The sequence below is a fragment of the Parasteatoda tepidariorum genome, chromosome X2 (assembly GCF_043381705.1).
Source record: "Parasteatoda tepidariorum isolate YZ-2023 chromosome X2, CAS_Ptep_4.0, whole genome shotgun sequence".
In the NCBI taxonomy this organism is placed as follows: Eukaryota; Metazoa; Arthropoda; class Arachnida; order Araneae; family Theridiidae; genus Parasteatoda; species Parasteatoda tepidariorum.
The window spans coordinates 27,153,123-27,167,581 of NC_092215.1; positions in this window are offsets into that span (position 1 = coordinate 27,153,123).

The following is a 14,459-nucleotide window of genomic DNA, read 5'->3' on the forward strand; positions in this document are numbered from 1 at the left end:
CCTTTTTGTTTTGTATGGTTAAAATATCTGCTTCAATATTACAATTGTATAACCTGTAAAGTACCATATAATAACTTTTTCACAGATTCAGTGTTTTCATATCCTTTTTAATTATAAACAATGTTGCATTGTTATAGATTTTTGCGAACAATATTTTAAGGGTTAACTCTTCCACTAGTCTCTTTATTTCATATATCAATAGAAGTATATATGACATCTTTTTTCTGAATTTTTCTATCCTTTTTTTTATTAAAAAATAATGTTTGTTTAATAATTTAGTTATATTTTAAGCCATGTTTCTTAGCTATAGATTTCATAAGAATATAACCCTTTTGTCTATCAATAATCATGAATCTATCAATAACTGTGAAGGGTAAATTTCAGAATCATCCACTTTTTATTTCAGTCTAATGGCATTTCTGAGTGTCTATTTAATAGTAAAAAGATTAAAGACAATAATTCCGCTAAAACAAAATCTAGTGATTTCTTTCAGGAATATTATATACTAATATCTATTTCTGTACATTGTGTGTTTGTAGTTTTTTATATTTGTAAGTATTTGATTACAAATAAATTAAATGCAATGTTCTACTTCAGAAAGTTAAAGAAGGGATTGTTCTGTAATCTTTCCTTATTTTATTGAATGCTTGCAGCTTAATTCCCAAGTTTTATTATTTTTAAGCTTTCGGTTTCCTGATTTATTAATTTAATTAAATACCTAATTCTCCCTATTAACAATCAGTCATCTTAAAAACTACAAATGCTATGCTGTAATTTTCTTTTGTCATTTAAAATTTTGCTTTTTATGTATGTGATTTTATTTATTTTTTCACTTGAATGAAAAACTTTTCTAAAAAAGAATTCCAACTTTTCAAAACTTTTCTGATGTAAATCACGGAAATTTATATTGTTTTTAGAAATGTTCAGTATTTTCTCTCTAAATTTATTATTCAAGTGTACTTTATACTCATGCAATAATTGAGAATAAGTATATTCTCTTGTTTAGTTCTTCAGATGTTCTGATAGTGCAGCAATACCAAAATGAAACAGGATGTCAAAATAAGAAAAACATTATATATTATTGTCAATTTTTTCTATACATTTTAAGTGCTATTGTTAAAACTATAACAAATGATTTTGGTTTCTTAAATTAAANTGAGAATAAGTATATTCTCTTGTTTAGTTCTTCAGATGTTCTGATAGTGCAGCAATACCAAAATGAAACAGGATGTCAAAATAAGAAAAACATTATATATTATGTAATATATTATTGTCAATTTTTTCTATACATTTTAAGTGCTATTGTTAAAACTATAACGAATGATTTTGGTTTCTTAAATTAAAATAATTTTCTAAGAACTTAAGAGAATCTTTGAAGCATATATTTACGAAGGGAAATTGTATCTTTGAATAATTCAGCAACATGAAAATTGTCCTAAACTAAAATAGATTGTTTTATAATACTGTTACACATCCCTTGAATACAAATATAAAAATAAATCATCCGCAGACATTCTAAGTGAGATGTTCAGCAATAATTTTCAGAAATAATAATGGTTTGAAGCAAAAATATTTTTTTCAAGTATGCTCCTCCTATTTTGTCTTGTACTTAAGAGAGTTTATTGATTTATAACTTACAAACTGCTTATTTCAAAAAAATTTATATATATAGTAGTAGTAGTAGTATTTTAGAAGAACAAATTTAAAATCGAATCATGTCATTCTAGGAAGAACAATGCCTATTTTACACAATTTGAGTTAAGATTCTACAAGATTTTAAAGGTTTAAAATCAGTCTTTGATCTAAAATAATAAAGTAGTTTTTCTTTTTATAGAACAATTCTTTTTTACTGTACAATATAGAATTTTCCTGCTTTTATTTGGGTTTTTGTAACATTAGATATTAACTTTTCTCTTCATACCTTTGTTTAATTTGAATTTTTGTTTAAGTTTTAATTATTATGTTAATTTATGACAATTCAAGAATATGAAATATATTCAAAGGTATTAATAACAGGTTATGAGGTACATAAAATAATACTTTTAAATACTGACATCTGAGTTTTGTTAAATATTTTAAAATAGAATGTGATTTTTTTAAAAGATTTCTCTGTGGAAAAGAAATGAGAGATCATTTTATAAGCAATTAACAAAAGTTTTTCTGCACTTGGATGAAAAAGCGTTTTGAAAATTTCTCTATAAACTTATTTTACTGCTATGACCCCTGTCTTGTACTATATTGAATTTGTGAAAAAATATTCCACTGTTTATTCATTTGCTTTTCATTCATTTCACTATTATGAAAAGATAAAATATATGTCAAGGTTAGTGTCATGCTTGTTTTTCGTAATAGTTCTTACTGTATGGACTATATTTCGAAAACACTAACATTTATGTGGCTAATCATCATCTTTTTAGATAGGAAATAAATAAATTTAACTTCAAAGCTTCCATTATGTGTTTTCACATTTTTCTTAAATTTTTAATGTTCTAAAAACTAACTTGATTTAATTTTTTTTTTTTTCAAAATTATAGAAAATCAAGTTGAATGTTTATTTAATATGCCTTTTTCTGCAATTTAAATGTATAATTTCACGGAATATGAAAACTGAACTTCAAAATTAAAGCAGGTTTTTATTGATCAAGTTCCAGAGCCTGTAAGCATTCAGTGTAACTTAGTTCATCAACTATGTAAGCCAATATAATCTAGATTCTTGAAATACAGTCCATACAACAATATATTTATTTTAATTTGAAATATTATGTGATTACTGTTTTCAGATTGGAAATAAAATACTTTATATTTTAAACTTTTTTGTCTCTAATTAAGTACAAATAAGGTTGTTCAGGATGATTTTAGCTGAGGATAATTTAACTTTTTTATATCTATATAAAACTAAAACAAGCAAGATAAAGCTTTATTCGCTGAAACATTATTTGAAACTGAAAATTTACTTGATATCGAAGCTGTAATCCAAATTAGTGCAATCTTTTCATTGTACCTTATGTTACACAATTTATTTTATGTGAGTGTAATTTTAAAAACTAACTTCCTTTGAGATGTGACACTAGTAGTAGAAGACAAAGCACACTCATTGTTAAATCGATCCATTTTAGAGCATTATAATGTTGTTTATGACATAACAAAATGAGCACTGCTTTTGAAAATCCAGCCAAATATGAAATATATCAGGTTCCATAAACTAGCGCTAAGATTTCTTTCAAAAAAGGAAGAATAATTATTCTTGATGAACCAAGAAGTGGGAGGTTGCCTCTATGTGAAGTATTCACAGGTAGCTGAGTTTTGTGCAGAAGGTATTTATAAGTTGATAAGATACTATCACAAGTGCTTTTATATATTGACCATACTGAAAAAAAGGTACAACAGTAACTTGAAAGTGTAAATAACAAAAATTGTTCTATTTATGCAGGTTTTTTTATTTATGTAACTTACTTTAAATAGTTGATATCTGTTTTGACACATAATTAATAGTAAAAAAGTAATGTTTTTACAAACATCTATAACTTCCTTTTCGTACCAACAATTTTGCATTATTACTGCAAAGATTGAAAAAATTCAATTCCAATTAAAATTCTATTTTGACTATTACTGTGACTTTAAATAAGAAAATGTTCTTACTATATGTAAAACAGTAAGTAATTATAAATTTATTCTTACGTGTAGAATAAAAAAGCTGATACAATGGTTCTGCAAAATAATGGAAAAAATTCTATACAAACGCGTTTTTTGAACTTTGTCAAAAAATACTTAGATAATCATTTTATAAGTTTAGAAGTGTTTAGATCATGTGATTTTTCATACATTTCAGTGAAGTTTAAAGGTTTTAAGGACCGACAATAAATTACAAACCTATAATAGGTTTTTTTTTAATTCCCTATGCCAAAAAATGTAGCAATAAATTTGTAACTTGTAACAATTATTTTGGTTGCTAAATGTGATAATTGCACAAAATTTCGTAAGTCTGGCTTAAATATTTATGATAATATGGACATTTTTGTGAGAAAAAAAAAATTCGTTGCATTTATTTTTTTTTTATTTATTTTTTTTGCTATAAATTTAAAAATGTTAAATAAAATTTTTAGAGCAATTTAAAATTAATTACAAAATTATTGCTTTAGAATTTATTTTAAAAATGCTCAAGATATGAGTAATCAAAGTAGTTCTTTTATATTGTGCATGCACGAGAAAAATTTAAATTTTTGTTTTCTTAATTTTGTAGTGAATCATATTTGGCAGCAAATGAAAAAATCTGATTAATCTTAAAAATTTCACGAAATTTTCTCAGTAGCTTTTGTACTTTTTATATGAAAGCTCAAAATGAGGTGAGGTGTAGATTTGTAAATTCAAAATGATGGGGTAATTTTGTTTGTTTGTAAATTTAATCTTGTAAATTTTATTTTGTACTATTTTTGTACAAGATTTATTATGCCTACGACCGATCATCCCGCATAAAAGTATAATTTCTTTTGCATGTTTTCTTTCCTTATACAATCTCATTTTGTTGCATGAACATTTATTTCAAGGTATTATTTGTTATTTAGTTTAGTCTTATGATATAAAATAATATTTGTAGAAATTATTTAATAAATTTTGTCTAATTGTACAAAATGAAATTTCAGGAAAACCCCTGATTGTTTAGAGTATTCTTTCAAAAAGCTCAAAAAATGCTTAGAAAATTGCTTGAAACTTTTTAAATTTTTAAGATATTCAAATTGGACCTTTTTTAATAGTTGCCAAATAGGATTCACTGCAAAATTATGAAAAGAAAATGTTACTTATTCCCCTTGCATACGCAGTATAAAAGAACTACTTTCATTACTAACATAATACACAAAGCAAGGATGCTACGCCTGCGCCATTTGCGACAAACTNATTTGATATTTTGCGAGTAGCATCCCTGACAATGCTCAAAAAAAATTTTTTAAATTTTATTGAATATTTTTAAAGTTATAGCGCAAAAAAAAAACATGACAAAAAAAACTAGTTTCTTATAAAAATGTCCATATCTCCATAAAAATGTAAGCTGGCATATGAAACTTTGTGCAATCATTGCATGTAATAACCGAAATAATTATAATAATATTCAAATTTGTTGTTTCCTTTTTTGGCATAGAGTGTTCAAAAACAGTATTTTCCGTTTGTAATTTATTGTCAGTCCCTGAAGCCTTTAAAAGCTTTGACTTCATTAAAATGTACGAGAAATCGCATGATCTAAACACTTCAGAAGTTATAAAATGATTCTTTAATTATTTCTTGAGAAATGTATTAGTACACAAGTGTTTTCATTATTTTGTTCACCTCCTATAATTCATAGAAAATTCCCGGGGAATTAAAAATATGTCCGTATTGAGAGGCGTCCGTCTTGCAGGAGTGTCCATAACAGGAGGTTTCACTGTACATCAATTCACAGATTTTTTTTGATTTCCTCATTCACTAAATCACTTTTAGACTTATTAACTGAAATTTGGCTACTTATTGATATAGGTTTAGTAAGAATTGGTTCTAAGAGTTGCAGTAAACAGCCAAAATAAAATCTTATTTTGAGTTTTTCCTAGCCACTGTAGTAAGAATGACAAATTTTGAATGATCCTCACATAATTACTTATGACTAAATGAAAACGGATTTTAAAAGTTTACAGTATCATGCACATCAAAACAGAAGTTGCTTTCTGAATTGCCCTTACAAATCATAAAATAAGAAGAAAACATAAAAGAGTTCATCATCTTAAATGGATGTCTCACTTAATTTTTTTAATTCAAGTGGGAGGACAATATTTTTTTTAGAAATTTTTTAACTCTTGCCCAAAATAATGTATGTAGTTGGGAAAATATTGTCCATTTACAATATCCAAATTTAACTATTTTTGGTCTCATTTTTATCATTAATAAAGGTGTGGGGAAGGAAAATTTATCACTATATCTCAAGAAAATTTTAGAAGTCCAAAAGACAATTTTTTGGCAAATTTAGTGTAGGACATTTTTATACTTCCCATTTTTTTCTTTTATTTGTTAATCTCTGTGCCTTTTAAACAAAAACTCTAGGTTGTAATTCTAACTTTGAAAGTGAATTCCCATCATGTAAATAGGACTAGATTGTAATAAAAAAAAGTTCATTGTTTTGTCGGGTGATAACCGAAGACAATATTATACTGTCAAATTCTAATTTTGAGCATGATTTAGTAAAGAAACACACAGACACATAGCAGCAATTCTGATTTATTTAACCCTATGCTCTAGTTCTCAGTGAGACCCAGAAAGTTAAGACATGAGCGTCATATAATCTTGGCGTTTTCACAGTTAGAAAAGTGTTTATAAAAAAAAAATAGCTACCAAAATCGTATCATACGCAATTCTTTAGCACAAATTCTTGATTGTATAAACTGAGCAAATCACATTTTTAGCTTTTCGTGAAATATGGTTGCATCGTTATTATTGAGACATTATGTATGCATAACAGTTAAAGAATTATTCTACTTTAACTTTTCTGCTTTGAACATGATTACAATCTTTGAAATTATAATTTCAAAGCATTATTTGTTTACCTCCAAAGGGCATCACATTTTGAGTTGAAGAAAATACTCCAGTTTAATGTGTAGTCTCTAATGAATGAATGTTTAATTTTATATTACCTTATTAATTTAATAGCTTAGAAAATTTACATAAAATTTTATATTTTAAAATTTTCCAGAAAACCCTCACCTCTAATCACTAAGGGTAATTGAAAAGGTTTACAATATCAGCAAGTTAGTATATGTGGTTATGTCTAATAGACGTAATGAATAGTATTTAGGAGCCCTGCTAAGTTTATTTATTTATATTCATTAATGAGCCACCAACTTATGAATTTTATAGTATGTATTATATGTTGAAAATCCATCAAATAACTGAAAAAAATTGTAACAATGTAATATACTTTTCCATCTGCAAAGTTTGAGATTTTTTTTATTTTTTATATGTTACTGTTATTATTTTGAAATCACGAGCATTAACTATTCAAAAGTTTCGATTGCTTCAATACGTGTACTTCCTTATGTATATGTAATTAAAAATTACAATAGATTTTTTTTTTCTGATTACATGAGAAAATTATTTTTGCCAAGTCTTATTTTTATAAAAAAAACAAAAGTTTTAAGATTGATTTAATAAACATTTAAATACTGAAAATTTACAATAAACTGTTTATTGTTAGTTATGGAAAAAAGATATTACACTCTTCTTTGGTAAGTTTTTCTTGTCCAACGTTTCAAACGTTTTAATCAATAATTAACCCATTTTATGCGAAGCATAGAAATTTTATAAATTGTGACATTATTTTAATTGAAATATACTTGAATCACATTCATTAAGACACAAAAAAAGTTTCGTGCATGTAAAATAAGGTTTTATGAAAGAAATAAAATAGTGCGTATATCCATTGGCCAAATAGAATGGTCAAACTATATAGTTGAATACTATTTTTTTCGTGAGATTTGTTTTATTTTATTTACAGGACTTGCAACTTTAATCCATCATAAAAACATATGATTACTCTCAAATGGAATAATTAAATATTTTCAAAAAGGCGATTTTATCAATAACCATCTCAAGTTAAGAAACTAGCTTAGTTTAAAAATTTCTAAACAGAATTTTTTTACTCCAATTGAATTACTAATATTTTATTGATACCATTAGAACCCTTGACAATAGCAGAAAAATAAAATTAGTAAAAAATATACATGATAGTTAATAAGAAAATATTCATTGAAATGGTGTGTTAGCACACCTTTGGCTGAAGCTGGATGAAGACAAAAATACTTAGTCATGCTTATGAAAAATGTGCTTGAGAAAAAAATTGTGTGTTGCAGTGAAGAGCTTTGCGAAGGGTCCCTTTAAATAGTATAGAATTTTGTAAAGGGTCCTTTTTTAGGCTTGAATTTTTTTGAAGGTTCCTCATTTTTAGATTCAGAATTTTGTAAAAGGTCACTAAGTTAACCCAATTTATTTTTAAATTGATGAGTAATATTTTTCATTAACGAAGCAGAAAATTTCGTTTCTAAATAATGTTATTTTTATACATACATATTATTTTTTAATACATTTCTGAATTACGTCATTTAATACATACTAATGCTAAGATACTAAAATTAAATATTTCCTGCTTAAATTTGCTTAAAAAAATTTAAGTTTATGACTTTTCTTCTGATCTATTTACAAATGTTGAAGGAGTTTTTCTACACCAGAAATAAATTAAAGTTCTAACCCTGATACTTTATATATATATATATATATATATAAAAAACATTTAGTATCAAATCCAGCATCAAACCGCTTTATTTATTTTTTGTGATTTTAATCAATTTTTCAAAACAAAATTTAAATGTTCAAATAAAAACTTAATTATACTAGAAAAACTAAACTAGAAGAAAAATAGCTCAGCATCACAATAAGGCAATGTTCATTCTTTGTAAATTAATCAAAACTACACAATTCTGTATGAATAACATCACAATTGGAAATATTTTAAACCGGTAATTATTTCTTCTCATTAAAAACTTGTAGTATTAGTCATTGACCTTAGTTCTTTTTAAAATCTTTGGCAGAAAATCAAATGATTTTAGTAGAAGATGATTTCCTATTGCAACTATTTGTCTTTCCTGTTACATTTTTTTTTTTTTTTTTTTGTTAAAGTTGCAACTGTTTCCAGAAGTAATATATTCTCATATCAATCTCTAAAAATAGATTTTAATAATCTTAACTTAGTGTAGATTTTTCTAAATGTGTCATATTTATATTATAAAATGAATATTTAGGATGGACAGCAAATTGTTTTCATTTCTATCAGTAAGCAAAAGGGGTTCTAGAAAATGTGACAATTGATTTGATTGTTTATTTTTGTAAATATCTCTCTTGTTCAAGTATTTAATTTAAAATTTTAAAATATATGCAGTTTAGATTAAAACATATTTATAATCTAAACACAAATCTAGGATCGAAACAAAGTTTAAACTAATGTTACAATTACTTGTAGAAGTAATGGGTTCCCATATCAGACTTTGGTAACATTTCATGTTAGCTTCAATATACTAACAATTTCAAAAATTAAATAAATTCTACTTTTCCAGAATTTGGGATACAATTTAAATTCACCTAGCTAAAAAAAGTAAAAGCTTCAATTTCAACACAGAAAAAGTTTTTTTTTTATCAATTTATATACGATTAAATACATGAGTGATTCATCAGTAAGTGTGACATTTATAAAATGAAACATGAATAACGAAATTTTTTTTAAATACCAATTATCAATCAAAGTAATCTACATGATTTTGATGATGCATACTTAGGCATGCACTTAATATTTATTTGACGAAGCAACTAATTATGATATTAAATGAAGCAAAGAAAAACAACACTACTGCCCTACTAGCAATTTTTTTTTTCCTTTAGATTTCTTCAAAAAATTTTAAGTTTACATGTTACATAAATAAAAAGCATATTTTTTATTTTTCATTTCTACGATTAAGGGATAATAGTGACTGCTCAAGTGATCTAAAAGCAAAAATTACTCAAACAATTAAATTCAGCTCATTTTGTCACTTTTAGGTCAATTTATTTTTATTATGATGCATTATTAACGCCATATTGGAAATTTTAATTTTATTAAATACTTCCACAAGTAATGCTAAATTTTTCAAAATAATCTAGTTTGAAATATCTGGCTGAGGCAGGGTGGTGCATTGCATAAAACTTCAATTATAGGCAAATCTTGTTAGTTTTGCTATGAAGACCACTAAAAACTAGCTATATAATAAAAAAAATTGTTTGTGTTTTATCCTTATGAATTGTTTTAAAGTCCAGTGTACCAGAGATCATCATAGACAACAGCAACTCAGATTCCAAATTTCATCTTATCAGTACTATAATTAGTACTTGGTGAGTAATATCTGATGCAAACTTAACCATTGCAATGAAATTAAAATATCAAATTACCTCTGCACATGTATATAATATTCCTGCTGATATAATAATAATAAATGTTTTAATTTTACTTGTTTTCTAAATTTACTTTAAAATATTTTATGTAATAAAATTTATCCCTACCCTAAAATGCTTTCAATAATTCGTTCTGATTTAGCTTAACCGGTAGTCTTCATGGCCGATTAACACCCTTACACATCTGAAACAGGAACCTTCAGTTTGAATCTCTCTTAATAGATTGATTGCTGTTTGATCATGACTATTTATTGAAATTCAACTGTAACATTACATCATAATCAAACGTGAAGGATTACCCCTTGATTTAGCAAATCCTTTTCAGTAGGTCACATATTCTTTCTCCGCCAATTAAAAAAATCCATAGACATTTTAGAAAAAATGAGTTTAAGTAGAATTTTAAACTGTGACTTTTGAAATGGAATCTGCACAGATTTTCGGTCTCATCATAAATAGATTATTTTCACATGCCTGTAATCATCTGATATATTACTCAAACACCTTAAATATTTAAAAAAACATCAACTATATTATTTTTAAAAATAGTTTTAAAATAGAAATGAATAATTATTTCAATTTAGAATTATTTTATCATTTTCGGAAACGATGATCTAGTTATCTTATTCTAGTGCTTATTTACATGAAATTGTCACTAAGTTGAATTAAACATTTTGCCAAGATTTTATCTTCTTCTCCCCCCAATTTTGTCTACTAACATCATTAAAAACATTTCCGGTCTTATCATAAATAGATTATTTTCACATGCCTGTAATCATCTGATATATTACTCAAACACTTTAAATATTTAAAAAAACATCAACTATATTATTTTTAAAAATAGTTTTAAAATAGAAATGAATAATTATTTCAATTTAGAATTATTTTATCATTTTTGGAAACGATGATCTAGTTATCTTATTCTAGTGCTTATTTACATGAAATTGTCACTAAGTTGAATTAAACATTTTGTCCAGATTTTATCTTCTTCTCCCCCCAATTTTGTCTACTAGCATCATTAAAAACAAAGTATCTGGTTTGTGATTAGTCAGAAACAGTTTGTTTGAATTTAGCCATCAAAGTCAAAATATCGTGCAAGTCACTTGACAAAAAGCACTACAGTTGATTCAGGAGACATTTTTTCTAATCAATCCAGTGGAAACTAGTAGTTTCATTGAACTTTGCTTCAATTGCATAAGAGTCTAAATAAGGTTTATAGTGAGGGACAGTAGAGACAAGTAAAAAAGGGATAGCATTTTTATTTGCTTAGAATCACTATGTGGTTAGGGACAGAAATGACATTTTACACATTCAAATTGGACTGTTAGACATAATAATTACGACATTTATTACCTTTAAAACGTCAGTTAGAAGCCTTGTAAAGTTTTTCTTTAAAAAATAAACTGAATAAAGGTAAGGGACATAAATGTCACTTTCTGGCAAATGACCCATATAAAGTCTTTAGAATTAAAACTCTGGTACCAGTCATCAATAAATTGATAAATTTTATGCATAACTTAATATAGGCATTGGCATATTCTTTTAAATGGTAAAACAGTTTAAAAAATTTATTCCCAAGGAATGATTTATTATCAGATTACTAATTTGCGACACTTACATAACTATTTTGTTAATCTTACTTTAGCAAAACCTGCTCCAGTCTCAGCTGCTATTTAAAATGGCACAGTGACAGGTTTCACCATTGAGTGAAGCACATGCTGAGTAACGTTAAGATATCATGCAATAAATAAGTTAATAAGATAAGATAAATTTATTGGATTAAAATAACTCACAAAATCTGTCAAATGATTTGAAAACTGAAAATCATAGGAACTGAGTTTAATGATTGAAATTTATCACTGTATTACAGGTTTTTGCCAAACAGTTGCTAGTAGAAATGTATTGAGCTTTAAGGAAGTATAACTAGTTGAAAATGAATAGTTTATTGGAGAACTAAATACAGACAGTGAATTATCTTTCTCAAATATATCAGATTTTTTCAACAACAGTTTAACAGAAAGCAAAATGGAGTACAACTAAAACCACATTATGCATCATTAATGTGACTTTACCCCCCCTCCCCTCTTTATGCCATAGAAGACAACAAACCATTAAAAGAAATATCAAGTTAAACAACCTGAAGAGTCAAGCAAAGGTCTTTGGAATAAAGAAAACTATGTCAAGAGATCAACGGTTAATTGGATTAGATAAACTGCTTAGTCAATCTTAATGACAATGATGGCGAAGTAAATTAGGAATGTGAAACCAGTAGAATACCTTCTGAAACAGAAATAGATAAAAACAAATCTCAAATGAATATCTAACTGGCTTTGCACTGATGTAATCATTTCAAGTGTGATTCAGCTGATATCAGAACTTAAGAGAATAATTAGAGGCTTGTTAACTAGATGGATAAAACAAACATGAATATGAAACTGGATAAAAAACTAAATGAGAATATGAAAAACCACTGGAACTTAAGAAGAAAAATCCAGGTTTCACCTGTCTGTTTATTTTAGCCAATATCTAGGATGTAACAAAGATTAAATTTTTATATGAAGTTAGAGAAGGAAAGAATTACAGTTAAGCAAACAACCACTGGTGATGAATCATCTCCCATGGATGACAAGGAGCTAAGAATAAGGAATCAGTGGTATTAAAGAAAGAGCTAATTGAAAATACAAAACAATTGAATGAGAATTGTAAAACAATGTCAGAATAATTTAACAAAACTATGCTTTTCAAATTTGGTGGAGAAAAAATAAGGATGAATATGAAGCTGGAATAAAAACAGGGTGGAAATAATGATTTGAAAATCAAAAATCATTGGATTATATGGAATAAAAACATAGGTTTTAGGTAGATGTTTCTTCTCTCGAATATAAAAAAAAGGCGAATTATTTTAGAAGATGATTGTGAAAAAGAACAGCAGATAATTGCTGAAGATGTTTCTTATAAATATTTGGTACCAACATTTCAGAATTAGAATGCAGTTGTGTCAGAAAGAACTATTAAAAAACTTGAAGGAGCTAATTTATAAGATGAAAAGAAATCATCTGAATTGTGAAATATCAGAACAATTTTGTAAGACAATCTTTAAATGGAATGACTAAGTGAATTGTAGAATTTTTAAATAGAACTGTACGACACAAGACAAATAACCTACCTGAAAGAACATTTAAAGCCAACAAAACCAATGGAAAATTTTTATGAAATAAAACAACTAACAGTTGTATAAAACAAGCTCCTAAATAGAACAGAATTTATATGTACAAGAAGTTTTTGGAGGAAATAAAAAAGACTGACAGATTATAAAGTATTACTGATACACAAGAATTATATGGTTATGACATGTTTCCTTAACTTGACATATCAAATCATGAGAATAAAAAGCTGGAGATAAATTTTTTTTTGTTTATTTTGTGATATTAACTTGAATAAAATTTAAGCACAAACATAATAAAAGAGAGGATTAAGCAATCATGACTTTTAACTCCCAAACTTAAAAAACATAGCTAATTCGCCACCCTCAGAACTTAAAAAAGGATGCTAAGTCTAAGACTTTTTTTATGATAACGTATAGTGTGATATAAGATACAATAAAATGTGTTTTGCGTATGCAAATTTTGGGTTGTCAAACTGGTTTGTCACATGACAGCACTAATAAGAGATATTATTATTTGACACTTATTGAGCAATGTTGTTAATAATCAAAGTATAATGGGAAAGTATAGGTCTTCTCGACGCAATTTAAATGATTTTACGCAAGACCGTATTATCAGTGAAACATATAACAGATGATGCCAAAGAGTTAGATGTCAACCACAGTGTTTTTCAAAAGCTTTGGAAATAATTTCTAACAACTGGAATGTGTAGCAAACGTCATAGCAGAGGTCCTGTTCCATCTACAATTCCTGTAGAAGACATGCACATAGTGCTATCGGCAAAAAGGAACCAGGGCAGTACAACCAGCTACTGGCAAAGGAATCACCCAAGAAACTGTAGCCAGACACTTGCAAGAGGGACTATACACCCGCCAACCTGTTGAGTGCATGCCATTGCCTAGATATCACTGCCGCGGCAGTTTGCAATGTCTTCAGCATCACAGTTGGAGCGAAGAGGACTGAGCTTGCATACTATTCTCAGATAAGAGTAGATTCATGCTCCCGTCTGATATTCTATGTAGCGTCATAGTATAGGTTAGCATAATGGTTGTACGTCCCATTAGTGCTTCTCAGCTTATTTCGTAGTGCTGTTGGTGATAAATAAATTTTTATGTACGATGCAACATGTGTCATTGAACAGTCGCTGTTGAGGAGTGATAAAGGATATTCACTGCCTCGTATGGCCTGTGTGTTCTCCAGATCTGAATCCCATTGAAAATGTGTGGGATGCTTTAGTGTTGCTCTCAAGAATGCCCTGCAATAAAAAAGGACACCCACATTTGGTCACTGACAGAGGAATGAGACAAA